We start from the raw sequence: 15,243 nt of genomic DNA, 5'->3' as shown, positions 1-15,243 counted from the left end.
TGCAATACTGAAAACATTCAGTCAGTATCCAAGTACTACTGGACTAAGACAGGCCTTAACATATGGATGGATTCAAACACGTATCCACTATGCATGTAGGTCTCTAATCACCTACACACTTGTCTTTCACACCATCAATATCCCAGTCAGTATCCATACACTTCTAGCAAACACCCTGTCACTCACTCAGTGTCTCTCCTTATAGTACTGTAATCATTCAGTCAGTTAGCATGTAGTCTTTTGGTGAGGTAGGCTTTAGGGCATGAACTGCTTCAAAGTAGTATGCACTATGCATGTAGTGTTTTAACCATCGTCACACTTGTGCTTACAGGGCTATAGTTTCTTAGTCAGTATTTATATAAAATGTGTTTGTACAGTAATAGAATAGTATACATTTGAAAGTTATTAATATGCATTTATTTGTGATTCTTTTTTACAGATACTGTTTTTCAACGTTAAAATAGAGAAATCATGCCAGAAAAAAAAAGAAAAAGAAAAGAACAGAGACAGGAGAATTACTTGAAGAAACATCAACCACAAGTATTGAATGAACAAGATAATGTGGCTAAAAAGAAAAAATCTTCTGGTAAGATCACAAAGCAATTTATTAAAAACGTTTGTAGGACCAAACAGAATGTACAGAATGCTCAAACCTCTGAGAATGCTTCAACCAGAAAAAAACTTCAAAATAAGAGGAAAAGCAAAAAAGCAAATGGACAGTCAAAGGAGACAAATTATGGTAAAAGAAGGCAAAATCAGTATAAGGAATTACGCAAAAAATATTTTACAAGAGAGTAGTACATAATTTGCTGAAAGATGTGAAGAAATATAAAAAGAGAACTCCATTTTATAAAAAGAAGAAGCATATTGAAACCATTGTTGAAAAGGCTTTTGAAGTAAAAAGGAAAATATTCATTTTAGTATTAAACAGAATTCGATCACTAGATAAACCAATCCATTTAATGAAGGCTAAAAGTAGGAGGAAAAGAGTAATAAATTGAAAAAAAATTAGTGATGTTTTTTTGGGAGAATGGAAACACAGTTCCAGTTCAGAGCCTTTCTTTAATGAAGAGAGTTATTTACAGAGCAAAAAATTATTGTATGCAGTTGACACCAGTGGTAGAGGTTATGAGGTTAGAGATGGTTGTCCAATAGAGAAAGAGAAAATGGTTGAAAGAAATGCAGAAGAAGTGATAGCTGATGAAGTTCTAGGGAGATGTCCTAAACACCCTGTGTACACTTGGGATTGCAGTAGTATTTGTAGTGTATGACAAGAGTCTATAGATAAATTATGTAGTTTTTTACGAGCAGATAGTAAAAAAGTGTTAAACAAAAGATTAAGGTGTTGCAAGGACTAGACCCTTGCAGAGTGAGAAAAAATACTGGTTTGCAAGGTCATTCTCTGGCTTGTCTTTCTAGGAAAGTTTGTCAAAGTGTTTTTCACCATTTCAGGATGCTGGCAGTACATCATACTCAAATGCGGAAGTTAGTGAGAAGATTGTATTATGCAAAAAGTCCAGTACTAAAGTTAAATGAGTTGAACAGTGCTCTTTTGCGTGGGTCAGTATCAGATGTGAAGAAGGTTTGTGATGATATTGAGTTTTGTTACTTTGGTCCTCAGCAAGAGAGTGCAGAAACTGACACATTAGAAGAAAAAAATGTTGAAGACAATGTAGAACCCGTAATTAAAAAAAATATTTGAGGATGAAATCACAAAGTTTAAGGTAATTTCAGGTGAAAGACCAAATGTTTCTTGTATTTGTTGACGGCGAAGTCACTATAAAAATCTGACTAGGGGTGTCAATCTGTATTTAAAAAGTGAAATAGAAGATAATGATAAGTGGATGGAATTTGCAACTTTTTTGTTGGTAGAGGATTGTTTTGGTTTGGGATCTGAGCAGCGTATTTGCAAATATGGTTATAACAAATTAGATGAGAATAAAATGCTTGCTAGAGCAGTTCATAATAATCTAGAGTTGGTAGCTATTCCTCCAGAGCTGATAGATTTAAATACATATGAGTATATTCTCATTCAATGTGTACACCCGTTTCAGGCTATTGTTCGTATGGAGCTTAAAACAGGTAAATTACCTCCATCAGAGTTACAAAGAGGATTGGAAGGAAGAGTTGTATATTTACCGTTAGATTTAAAGAAAAATATTGAAACTATTGGTGTAGACCATGCAGAAAATGAACCACTAGTCATTCTAGTTAATGGTGTTCCTACTAAGAATATGAAAATCTGGCAAGAGTTAGTGGATGTTAGAAAAGTGCACAAGGCATCATTGTATCTGATAAAAAATAATGAGTACTATAGAAATGTGTTTGTAGGAGAAGAAGGAATAGATTTAGCAGAAGATACTGAAACATTAAGGTGCCGATTCCGATCCTGTAAAACCCGGGTACAAATGGTCGTACGGAGCGTTTTCTCCGTACGACTCGTACCCGGGAATTCCACCGTACAAACCAGCAAGTACGATTCGTACAGAAATACAATTTCCGTACGAATCGTAAAAAACACCGTACGGCTAAAAAATGCATACAATTCCGATCCTGGACAGCGCGTACGCTATTTCCGCACGGAGTCAGCCAGCGTTTTATGGACCAGCAAGTACGATTCGTACCTACAGCACTCCGCATGGCTATATTTTTACGGGAGCCAAAAAGTGCCGGAAAAGCTAAGTATGCTGCGATGCACGAGGTAAAGGGGGCCCGCTACGCGACGTACACGCCATCTCCCACATCGTACGTGTCATCATGTACGGTGCGTACCCCAACATTGCATATGTATGGCCCGTACCCCCAACCCCCCGTATGTACGGTGCGTACCCCCACCCCCGTATGTACGGCGCGTACCCCCCACCCCCGTATGTACGGCGTGTACCCCCCACCCCCCGTATATACGGCGCGTACCCCAACATTGCATATGTACGGCCCGTACCCCCCACCCCCATATGTACGGCGTGAACCCTCCATCCCCGTATGTACGGCACACACCCCCCACCTCCCGTGTGTACGGCGTGTACCCCCCACCCCCCGTATGTACGGCGCGTACCCCAACATTGCATATGTACGGCCCGTACCTCCCACCCCCGTATGTACAGCGCGTACCCCCCACCCCCGTATGTACGGCACGTACCCCCCACCCCCTGTATGTACGGCGCACACCCCCCACCCCCTGTATGTACAGTGCGTACCCCCCACCCACGTGTGTTTGCACCGTACCCCAGACGTACCCCCACCTGCGTATGTTCGCACCGTGCCCCAGGTGTACCCCAATCATCGTGTATGTACAGTCCGTATACACGCGAGGATTGGGGTACGCCTGGGGTACGGTGCAAACATACGTGGGTGGGGGGTACGCCTGGGGTACGGTGCGACCATACGCGGGTGGGGGTACGCCTGGGGTACGGTGCGAACATACGCGGGTGGGGGTATGCGCCGTACATACGGGGGTGGGGGTACGCGCCGTACATACGGGGGGTGGGGGGTACAGTGCAGACGTACACAGGAGGGTTGGGAGGCTGGGGGGGCCGTACGACTCGTACCCCGGGCACAAGTGTACTCGGGGTAGGGCTCGTACAGAGTTCGCTCCGTACGGAGCCTTTTCCATGCGCTTGTGTTTTCGGACGGGCGGTAGGGATCGTACTTGCGCCCTCGGACTTCAGTTTTAGGATTTGTATGTAAAACTGTCCGGGGACGTCTCGTTGACTTTTCCCGAGGTGATTCGTATGTATTTTTCACGTACGAATCGTACTTCGCCGTTTGTACGGGACTTGTACGATTCGTACGTAAAAAAATACGGATACGAGTCATACGGGAAAAAAAAAACAGAATCGGAATCGACCCCTTAGTGGACAAATCGAAAAAGTGGACATGTCGAGATGTGAAGAAATCTATGAAGATTACAGTGTACATCCACTTCATTCCAAAGAGGTGATGGGCAATACGATTGAGTTGTTCCAAATGAAAAAAGCAAGAGGAAGTCCCATGAGTGTATGGGAAGAGAGCTTGGAAGCTCGTTGTTTCCCGCACTTGTTTCCAACAGGAAAAGGTGAACGATATGATGAACGTCCTGTGCAGATTCCTGCATCTTAATACCGGACAACAAGATTATATGCAGAAGGTCCAAGATTTCTACAATGTATCCCTTATATGTTTCATCTTCTGTTTGAAAGTGACTTGTCTGGACTTTCATATGCAGTAAATCACATTTTAAAAACTGTAATGCATCTGTAATATGTAACTGCAAAGGAGTTTATGGATAAAGTGCATCAGAGAGATGATCAGTTAGAATCTCAGTTGATTAATCTGATGGCATGTCAGCGTGGGACTAATGAATATTTGTACCGTTGATATGGAGAACTGAAATGTATGCTACAGAACTTGGGAAATCCTACATGGCTTGTTACACTAAGCTGTGCTAAGTATGCTTGGGATGATTTACTTGAATTTCTTTCTTCGAGAGGCAAATTCCAATATAAAAAATATTGAATACAAGACACATGGAGAATTGTGCTCTTTGGATCCTGTTAATGTGAGAACGGGACTCACGTAAATATCACAGCTCAAGCATATGCCATTACAGCACACGTAGGCACTCTCGGGACGCGTTTCAGCCTGTAGCCTTCATCAATGCATGCCTGACAAGCAAGGTAAAGGAATTGTGTCCTTTTATTCTTGGAAAGAAAGAACTCGATATGAAAATAAAGGTGACATTTGCAACATAATTAATACTGTGAATAAGTTACCTTGCTTACATGGCAGCCAGCATTGCGAGAAATAACTTTTGCAGTCCTCTCTTGATTACCATCATTGGAAACTTACCAATAAGGAAACAGCAGTGACCATTTAAACGTCATGTATTGCGCGCTGTGTTTTAAGAAATTTCAACTTTATGCATTGATGAAGGCTACAGGCTGAAACGCGTCTGCACTAATAAAGCTGATTTAAATTCACCCCGAGAGTGCCTACGTGTGCTGTAATGGCATATGCTTGAGCTGTGATATTTACGTGAGTCCCCGTTCTCACGAGGAAGGCACCCGCCTTAAGAGTTCGGCAAAGCTGCACCTAATGGGACTTTGGAGCCATGATTTATGAGCAGTGACCAGAACCACCTCTAAAAGAGACCTCCGTCGATGAGAGCATCGCAAATTATCCAAATTTGGGGAACGCAGGAATTGCACTGCTACCCACGCCACTCATCCATAGAGTTACTCACACACATAGTCACTCATGCTAATAAAGAATCAAACATCCGTTTACTTGCATATACAGTTATATACACACCACCACACTTACTTCTACAGAAACTTACACATACTTAGTCTTTTAAACAATCACTTTTAGAAGCACATACTTATTCATACAGGAACTCTTTCAATCTCTCACTCTCACATATACTCACTTATATACACCAATAGTCACATATACCAGTTTAAAACATATGTAGTTACTCATAAAGACACTATTGAGACAGTCATTCACTCACTAACACACCCATGCACCCACTCATCCACCCATACAGTCCTGCACACATGCTGTCTTCAACACATACAAACAGTGAGTCACTCATTCATGCACCTATGCACTACGTAATACCCCCCACCGAACCATACAGACACTCAGACACTCATACTGATACTCAAAAAACCAACTAATAACCTATATAGACACTCATGTGGCTACTCACCAACCCATGCAGCCACTTATACACAAAGTGAGAGACTGATACAGATATTTACATATTTAAACATTACTCACTAAGCCATGTATTCACTAAGATACACTTAATCAGACAGTTATACAATCAATTTTTCAAAAACAAATCATCCATTTAGACACTTATATACTCATTTATTCTTCCATCGACCTTGAGATATACATATATAAAACATATGTAATTTTCAGAAAAACACACATTCACTGGATGATGTCATCAGCGATGTCATTTGAGATGTCATCAATGATGTCATGAGTGATGTCACTGACCATGTCATGAGTGATGTAATATGTGACATCATCAGCAGTGCATTGCGGGCACACGAGTTATAGTTAGATGAACTAACTATAACGGGGGAATTTCAATGGTGTTGTACGAGTGAAAAGTCCAGCTAACTATAACGCCCCTGAAACCTATGGTTATTTCAGTGAATTTCTAAGGTTTTTAAATGCTAATTCCTAACTATACCGTGCCTGAAACCTATGGTTTTTTCAGTGAATATATATATTATATATATATATATATATTCACTGAAAAAACCATAGGTTTCAGGGGTGTTATAGTTAGCTGGACTTTTCACTTGTACAAAACCATTGAAATTCCCCCGTTATAGTTAGTTCAGCTAACTATAACTCGCGCGCCCGCAATGCACTGCTGATGACGTCACATATTACATCACTCATGACATGGTCAGTGACATCACTCATGACATCACTGATGACATCTCAAATCACATCACTGATGACATCATCCAGTGAATGTGTATTTTTCTGAAAATTAAATATGTTTTATATATGTATATCTCAAGGTCGATGGAAGAATAAATGGGTATATAAGTGTCTAAATGGATGATTTGTTTTTGAAAAATTGATTGTGTAACTGACTGATTAAGTGTATCATAGTGAATACATGGCTTAGTGAGTAATGTTTAAATATGTAAATATCTGTATCAGTCTCTCACTTTGTGTATAAGTGGCTGCATGGGTTGGTGAGTAGCTACATGGGTGTCTATATAGGTTATTAGTTGGTTTTTTGAGTATCAGTCTGAGTGTCTGCATGGTTCGGTGGGGGGTATTACGTAGTGCATAGGTGCATGAATGAGTGACTCACTGTTTGTATGTGTTGAACACAGCATGTGTGCAGGACTGTATGGGTGGATGAGTGTGTGTATGGGTGTGTTAGTGAGTGAATGACTGTCTCAATAGTGTCTTTATGAGTAACTACATATGTTTTAAACTAGTATATGTGACTATTGGTGTATATATGTGAGTATATGTGAGAGTGAGAGATTGAAAGAGTTCCTGTATGAATAAGTATGTGTTTCTATAAGTGATTGTTTAAAAGACTAAGTATGTGTAAGTTTCCGTAGAAGTAAGTATGGTGGTGTGTGTATAACTGTATATGCAAGTAAATGTATGTTTGATTCTTTATTAGCATGAGTGACTATGTGTGTGAGTAACTCTATGGATGAGTGGCATTGTGTAACAGGATGTATAGGTGTATGAGTACATATGATGAGTGAGTACATGTATGAGTGACTGTATAGGACTGTTGGTGAATGAGTGGATGTGTATGTGGATCTTAGAATTACTGAAGAGGTTGTTGTAACTGGTATTGGTATGTCCATTGTTTTGAAAATTTTAGTCTCTATTTTTGAATGTGTGTATCAAAGGTTATATTAGGGTGAGAGGAGGTCTGCCACTCTATCACAAGGATGATGTCATCAGTGATGTCATCAGTGATGTCATTTGAGATGTCATCAGTGATGTCATGAGTGATGTCACTGACCATGTCATGAGTGATGTAATATGTGACGTCATCAGCAGTGCATTGCGGGCGCGCGAGTTATAGTTAGCTGAACTAACTATAACGGGGGAATTTCAATGGTTTTGTACAAGTGAAAAGTCCAGCTAACTATAACACCCCTGAAACCTATGGTTTTTTCAGTGAATTTCTGAGGTTTTTTAAATGCTAATTCCTAACTATAACATGCCTGAAACCTATGGTTTTTTCTGTGAATTTCAAAGGTTTTTTAAATGCTAATTTCTAACTATGCCTACAGAGATAGGACATGTGAAGAAAGAAGAAAAAATGCACAGAAAGAAACAAAAGAAGTGCAGAAAGAAGCAACAGAAGTCCTCAAATACGAAGATAAGTGCAGGAAGAAGGATAACGTGCAGAAAGAACAAAAAGAAGAGCAGAAAGAAGCCTTGTTGCAAAATCATCCTGTACCCTCAACTTTTTCAGACGGATACTGGTGGTAACTGAGTCTGACTAACCAGTCCTAGAGCCAGTGCTATGTTAAAAGACACTTAGAATACAGTGAAAACACCTACATACACTAGGGAACATTATGCGTTGGGGTCCCCCTGTGATTAGCATGACCTCCTCTGTAAGCCCCTAGTATATAATAGGGCATGGAGATTAAAACTACCTCTTAAAACAGGCCACAGGGCGTTTTTGCACACGTTAACTCAGGCCCCGTCCCCTCCATTCACCACTGTGTAAACACGCCCTGTGTCCATTTTTAGTTGGGAGATTAAGTTCATTTGAATCCTGAGGGTCCCTAGGGTCCAACTAGCCCACTAGGTACCTCCAGTAAGTGCCACAGAGCTGCGTTGCAGAGAGGTGTAAAAAGTGGCACGGCCTGGACCACCTCTCTGCAATGCAGCTCAGTGGCGCTTACTGGAATCACTTGGTGGGCTAGTTAGCCCCCAGGGGCCCTCAGTATTGAAGGGAAATTATATCCCCAATTTAAAACGTGCCATAGTGCGTGTTTGCACACGTCACCTCAGGCCCCGTCCCCTCCCTTCACCACTGTGTAAACGTGCCCTGTGGCTGTTCTAAGTTGAGAGATTAAGTCCCCTTGAATCCTAAGGGTCCCTAGGGTCAAACTAGACCACTAGGTACCTCCAGTAAGCGCCACAGAGCTGCGTTGCAGAGAGGTGTAAAAAGGGGCTTGGCCTCAGAACACCTGGCTGCAGCGCAGCTCCCTGGCGCATACTGGAGATGCCTGTTGGGGGCGCGTTTGCAGAGTGCTGCACGGAGGGGGCATGGCCTCCGGCACGATGCCAGTCTTTTATTTATTTTAGTTTTTTAAGAAGGGGGGCTGTTTGGTTCCCCTTCTTATTCTAATTTATTGGCCCTGATGACCCCATCCCCCAGGGCCAGTCTCCTAATTATATTTTTTTGACCCCAATCCCCAGGGCCGGCCACTGTTTTTTATTATTTTTAAAAAATATATATTTATAGACACACCTAGGACATGCTGGACAAACCGTACGTACCTATCACCATGACGATTTGCGTGATATTCATTAAAAGGCGACTATGCATGCAATGAATCCACGTGGAATGTATTTACACCACTAGTGAAGCTCTGACATGTCTGATGCCCTACCATGCCTAATCCTGGTAGACACCCTTGTCGTTTATTTATACAAACATGGGTAGCTATTGACGGGCACATTTAATACACATGCACACCAAGCCATTCAAAGGGGATTCGACAAAAATTCGACCAAAACTATGCAAGAAACCCCCCTCACGGTTAATAAAACACACATCCACTGCCGGATGTGTAATACTTTTTATTTTACTCTCTGGAAAGGGGATGAACATCACTTGAGAGTCACAGCGTGCTCCTGACAGAGCCCAATGCTGTGTTACACCCACCATTGCCTGCCGAGTGCCACACACCTCTGTGTTGTATTCCACTAGCTAGTGCATATGCTATGACACTCTCTAGCCCATGTGCACTGTAACACCACCCCGTGAATATGTCATGCCACACTTGTCTTCGCTCGGGTTATATTGCCCCATCTAACGTGCCTTTCTCGATGCCTATGTTATAACGCACAGTGCTATGCCATACATATTACAATCTGGGATCCATATCTTTGTCACAGTGCATATGCAACGTTACACTCCCCAGCACATATTTTATATTACAACTTTAGAGACTAGTTAGGTTACACAACACTGCCCTGTGCATATTACACTCCAAGGCGCATATCGCATAGCACGCGCTAGTGCCTGTGCTATCTCGCGCTCTCCAATGAATCTGTCATTGCGCACAATGTATTGCATATTATATTTCACGCCCGGTTCATCTTATATCACACTTTTTGGTGCATAGTTTATACCATACACTATATCTAGTTTTCATTTTCAATCGTGCTCTCAGGACTATGTTCTATATAACACTGTGTTCACCTACCCTTTTCACGGGCATTACATTTTGCGATAGGGGGTGGAGGGTCAGGGGGTGTTTCTGCCAAGTGAGCCCGGAGTCACAGTCACAAACGTCCTCTTCTTCCTGAATAAAAGTGAGATTATGCTGCATACTTGTTCATATTTTAAGTAGTTCGCACAGACACAATGTTTTAAAAACAATAAAGTTCCTAATACCTGCCTTCTCTGAACAGTTAGCTTGCTGCCCCATCCCCTTCCTCCCTATCCTCTGTTGTGTGAATCCATGGACTAGCCTCCTCCCTCCTGCCATGCATGGTCTGATGTGCTGCCACTGCCCTCAATTTAGTATGATGTACCAGTCCACTCCTCCTGCCCTCCATTGCCCAATTCTATGCCACATCATTGACCTCCTGCTTAAACTCTGTGCTTAGCTTGCTGCCCCTATTCTCCTTCCCCCTGCCCTCCGATGTCTTTGTGCATGCCCCTGCTCCATCCTTTTTGCCCACCATGTCCCATGGACCTGCCACTCCTATCTACTCTGAGTGTTCTGTTGAGCTGCCACTCCCCTCCCACCTGCCTAGCATTGTCAGATGACTGTAACCTGTCCCTGCCACCTCCACCCTGCCTGTCCACATGCCATGCCCCTATCCTCTTCCTCCTGTCCTACATGGTCCATTGTACTGCCACACCCTTCTGCCCTCCCTGGTCTGTTGTGCTGCAACTGCTCCTCCTGCCTGCCCCGTGTGGTCTGTTGTGAGGTCCCTTCCCCTGAACTTTCTTGTCTGTGCACAGGTCCTGACCCTCCCTTCTATCCTCCATCGTCCTTTGTGCATGCCCCTCCACCCTCCTTCTTGCCCATCATAGCCATTGTGCTGCCACTAACCCTCCCACTTGCCATGCATGGTCTTCTGTGCTGCCATGGCCCCTCTCACCTTCCCTGTGTGGTCAGTTAGCTGCCCCTGACCCCCTCCCACCTTCCCTCCATGGTCTGTGTGTATGCCATCTCAGTCTCACTGTTGCTCTTAATGGTGTGTCTTGCTTCTAGTGCCCGTCCTGCCTGACCTCCATGGCTATCTTGCTGCTCCTGCCCTGCCCCCTTGCCCCCAGCCCTACTCCCTCCCTCCTGGCTTGTCTGTTCCATTGTAATGCCCCTGATCCGTCCCTCCTGCCCTTTATGGTCTGTTATGCTGCAGCTTTCTCTCCTGTCTGTCCATTATGGTCAGCTAGCTACCATTGCCTCTTGCCCCTCTGTTCTCTGTTGTCCATGTGCATGGTCCTGTCCCCTCCCTCTTGCTTTCTATGGATTGTTGTGCTGCACTCCCGTCCTGCATGCCCTGTGTGGTGTATTGTGCTGCTGCAAACCCTGATGCCTGCCCTGCAGGGTCAGTTTGGTGCACCTCTCCATGTCCCTCCTGTCCTCTGTTATCCAAGTCCATGTCCCTATCCCATTTCCTTCCATGATCCAATGTACCATACTTGCGAACATTTTGAACTTGGTAAGAGGGAGATTTTGAAAAAAAACTGGGGTATTGATTTTCCCCTTTGAGTTACATTGAAAAAGAGGATATTGTAGACAGGAGACAGATCAAATAAAGCCCATTTGAGCTTAAAAACATTGGACGTTTCCTGGCTGAATCGGGTCTGTTGGCATGTATGGTTGTACTACCATTGCCTCTTCCTTCTGCCCACAATGGTCTATTACATTGCCACAGCCTTGAAGGAGGGTAGATTTTGTATCACAGGGGGCCCCTGGCCCGTTCTGTCCACACCTGAAGTATGAGACCCTTGTCCTTGCCCTGCCAGCTGCATTTGTATTAAATTGACCAGCGGGTCCTGTGTTGCTATATAATTATCCTGAGACATCCTTACCACTCAGCCAGCATAAAACCCCTGTGTAGGCCCTTCTGTTCAATATGTAGGCCTCTTTGTTAAATTGACCATAGCTCTGCAATTTTAGTGTATAGCAGTCTGAAGGCAGGTCTGCGAGGCCTTCTGATCCAAACTAGTAGCCCCCACCCTACCCGAGTGCTCCGTGCTCGGTATCAAAGTTCAACATCCCCCTGAAGCTGTCGACATACAGTAGGCTGCATCCTGGACTGGTACTTGCTTCCTGGGCAGGTTTCCCGCTTTTAAGGAAGTGGCAACCGCAGAGCGTCAAGTTAGGAGAACTGAGGAGATTTTATACATGAATATATTGAATTCCCGTACAATACCCATTATTTTCTGCTTGCTCTATGGAACTTACGATAAGCGATTGGCCTGAGAGACTGACCTTTTCACCCAGTCCATTGTCAGCATTAAGTGGGTAAATGACGAAATGTCTGGTAAAATCTGCAGACGAAGCTTTTGGGTAGCATACGTAGGTAGATGTAGCGTGCAAAGGAGCCCACAAAATGATATAAAAAGGGAGCACCCACAGATATCGACGGACTACCTCGCGGTCTGTATGTAGGTTAACAGGCAGTGCAGGTTTTCCCCAAGAGCTGGGAGCTCTTGTCTTCCTTTGCTTAAAATGTCTTGCTCTGCTTTGCTTGAAGTATCTTATTCTATTTTACCTATATGAAATGTCATGTTATGTTTAACCATTGTTCTCTTTACTTTTGCATTTAAAAGATTTTGTATTGTAATTGCAGGAATGCTTGCTCTAAGAGTAAACGTGAGTGTTCCTAGGTAACATTTTCCTTGGTGTAACTTGTTTCCCATGATGCATTTATAGATGTGTTTTCTCTCTCTCTCTGTCAGTACATTAATTGAGATACAGAGAATATTATGACAGCTGTATGATTATCTGGATTCTGTATTTTGTACTTTATGTCTCTATTCTGCGGTTTCTTTGAAGCTGCATCTTCTCATTAAACTGCCATTGTATTCTGCCTCCAATTCCATGTCTCATATGTCTGTTTTCTTCATTTTTGGAGCAAGCGTTCCTAGGCACCCCGGCTCAAATTAAGGTGCCCCTTTTGTCCCTGACTCACTCTCCTGCTCAGTTCTGTGGTGGCTCCCGGGGATCTGGGGACCGCCCCTAGCTTCCTTGACCCGTAACAGATCTTCCCTCCAACAGCCTCTCTTGCAAGTCCTGTATTGTTGGTTTGTTGCCCCTGCCCCCCTTTCCACTGCCCTCCATAGTCTGTTGTGCTTCCACGGCCCTTCCTGCCTGCTCAGTGTGGTTAAATTGTTGCCTTTGCACCCTCCTACCTGCCTTCAATTTTCAGAGTCCGTGCCCCTGGCCTCTGCCTCTCAACAGTATCCTAATGAACAACTAGATTGCTAACATTCTATATTTATTACAAAAGTGTGGAACGCCTGACATCATCTTGATGTAATCAAAACTGTAATACCTAGAGCATTTCCTTTAGAAATTACATATATGAGAGGGTCTTATTGGCATCAAAATTATGGTTAGTGCTCTAAAAGACTAAAATAAGGACATATTTTCTGAGTTTTCAAATAGCGACAAAGCACTTTTAAATTATTTGTTATCTTTATGTTTTTTTATCCAGTTGACCACTTGATTAAATGTTGCACTTAGGGGAGAGGATGTGGTGTTACTTCCAGAACTGCAGACTTTGCAACTGGGGAACCAGGTTGAAGTTTCTGCTTCAGCTCGACATTCTGTGATTCTGGTCAAATCACTTAGTCTCCCCATGTCTACAACCAAAATGAATTTGTTCTTGTGTGATGTAACCAATGCTCATGTAAAGCACTCCAATACCTGACAAGTCAGCACCATATAACACTGCAAAAACACAAAAAATAAGTGTTTTGCACACTTCTGTCATTGGGCTATATTTGGGCTACATCTGGGTGATTTTGGGCTACATTTGGGCTCTTTTGTCTCCGGTGGCCATCTTGGGAGATTTATTTGTTATGAAGTTTCCTAATTTCCTCATGTACTGCAGTCTCCTCAGTAGGAAATGCTTTCAGTTTTTTACTTTGATTCCATCATGAAGGTATTCAGATATGTCACACATTTGCCATAAATTCTGAATGTTAGCACTCTAGTTGCTCATTAGATCACTGTAGTAAAACTACTGCACCATGGAAGTCTGCTCCTGGTATTAAAAGTGCATGTTTCAGTCTGCATGTCAGAATTTTTTAATGAAATAGAAGAGGATTTGAGAAGTCACTCAAAATGTGCCCTCATTTTCTTTCTTCAGCATTAATCATAATTTCTATGGCAAAATGAACCTCCTCATTGTGTTCCTTTTTAAATTAAATGTTTTAAGTGTTACCAGTTTATTCCAATCAAGATGGCTTCAGGTGTGCCATACTTTTGTCATAATGAAGACAGTAAGCGCTCTAGTTGTTTTTAAGAACATTCTGGGACATTCTGTTATTGGGCTATACTTGGGCTACATCTGGGTGATATTTGGGCTACATTTGGGCTCTTTTGTCTCTGGTGGCCATCTTGGGAGACTTATTTGTTATGAAGTTTCCTAATTTCCTCATTTACTGCAGTCTCCTCAGTAGGAAATACTTTCAGTTTTTTACTTTGATTCCATCAAGAAGGCATTCAGATGTGTCACACATTTGCCATAAATTCAGAATGTTAGCACTCTTTTTGCTCATTAGATCACTGTAGTAAAGCTACTGCTCACCAGGGAAAACTGCTGCTGGTATTGAAAGTGCATGTTTCAGTCTGCATGTCAGAATTTTTTAATGAAATAGAAGAGGATTTGAGAAGTCACTCAAAATGTGCCCTAATTTTTCTTTCTGCAGCACTAATCATACTTTTTATGGAAAAATGAACCCCCTCATTTTGTTCCTTTTTAAATTAAATGTTTTAAGAGTTACCACTTTAATCCAAGCAAGATGGCTTCAGGTGTGCCATACGTTTATCATAAGTAGGACTGTTAGCGCTCTAGTAGTTCTTTGGAACACTCTGGGAAGCTGCAGTAGAACACAAAGGAATCAACTGACAGTCTCTGCCCTTGTTGGATGTACATGTTTTACTGAGAATGTCAGACTTCATTCTCACATGACTGAGAAAGATAATGTGAATTTACAGAAAATAAGCTCTCAGTTTAGCCTATAGATCACCTTCCAAACCTCTGTGGTAAAAGCATGAGAAAATATTTTTCTCTCAATCATGATATCCCAGCAGAAGGCTTTTTCACATGGTGAAATCACCTTAGAACATACCACAATTCCTAAAATGAGTATGGTACCATCAACAAATGATTTATAATGTAACTAAAGTCTTAAAACCTTCTATTAACTGCAATGCTTTTTAATGAGGTGCTATCATGTATATTGGTCCCAAGATGGCTGCCAACACTTCTTGGATGAAGTGCTGACAGCCAATCAGATCTCAGGATGAGATGTGT

This window comes from Triturus cristatus, chromosome 7, assembly GCF_964204655.1.
Source record: "Triturus cristatus chromosome 7, aTriCri1.1, whole genome shotgun sequence".
NCBI lineage: Eukaryota > Metazoa > Chordata > Amphibia > Caudata > Salamandridae > Triturus > Triturus cristatus.
This window is presented reverse-complemented; position numbering follows the sequence as displayed.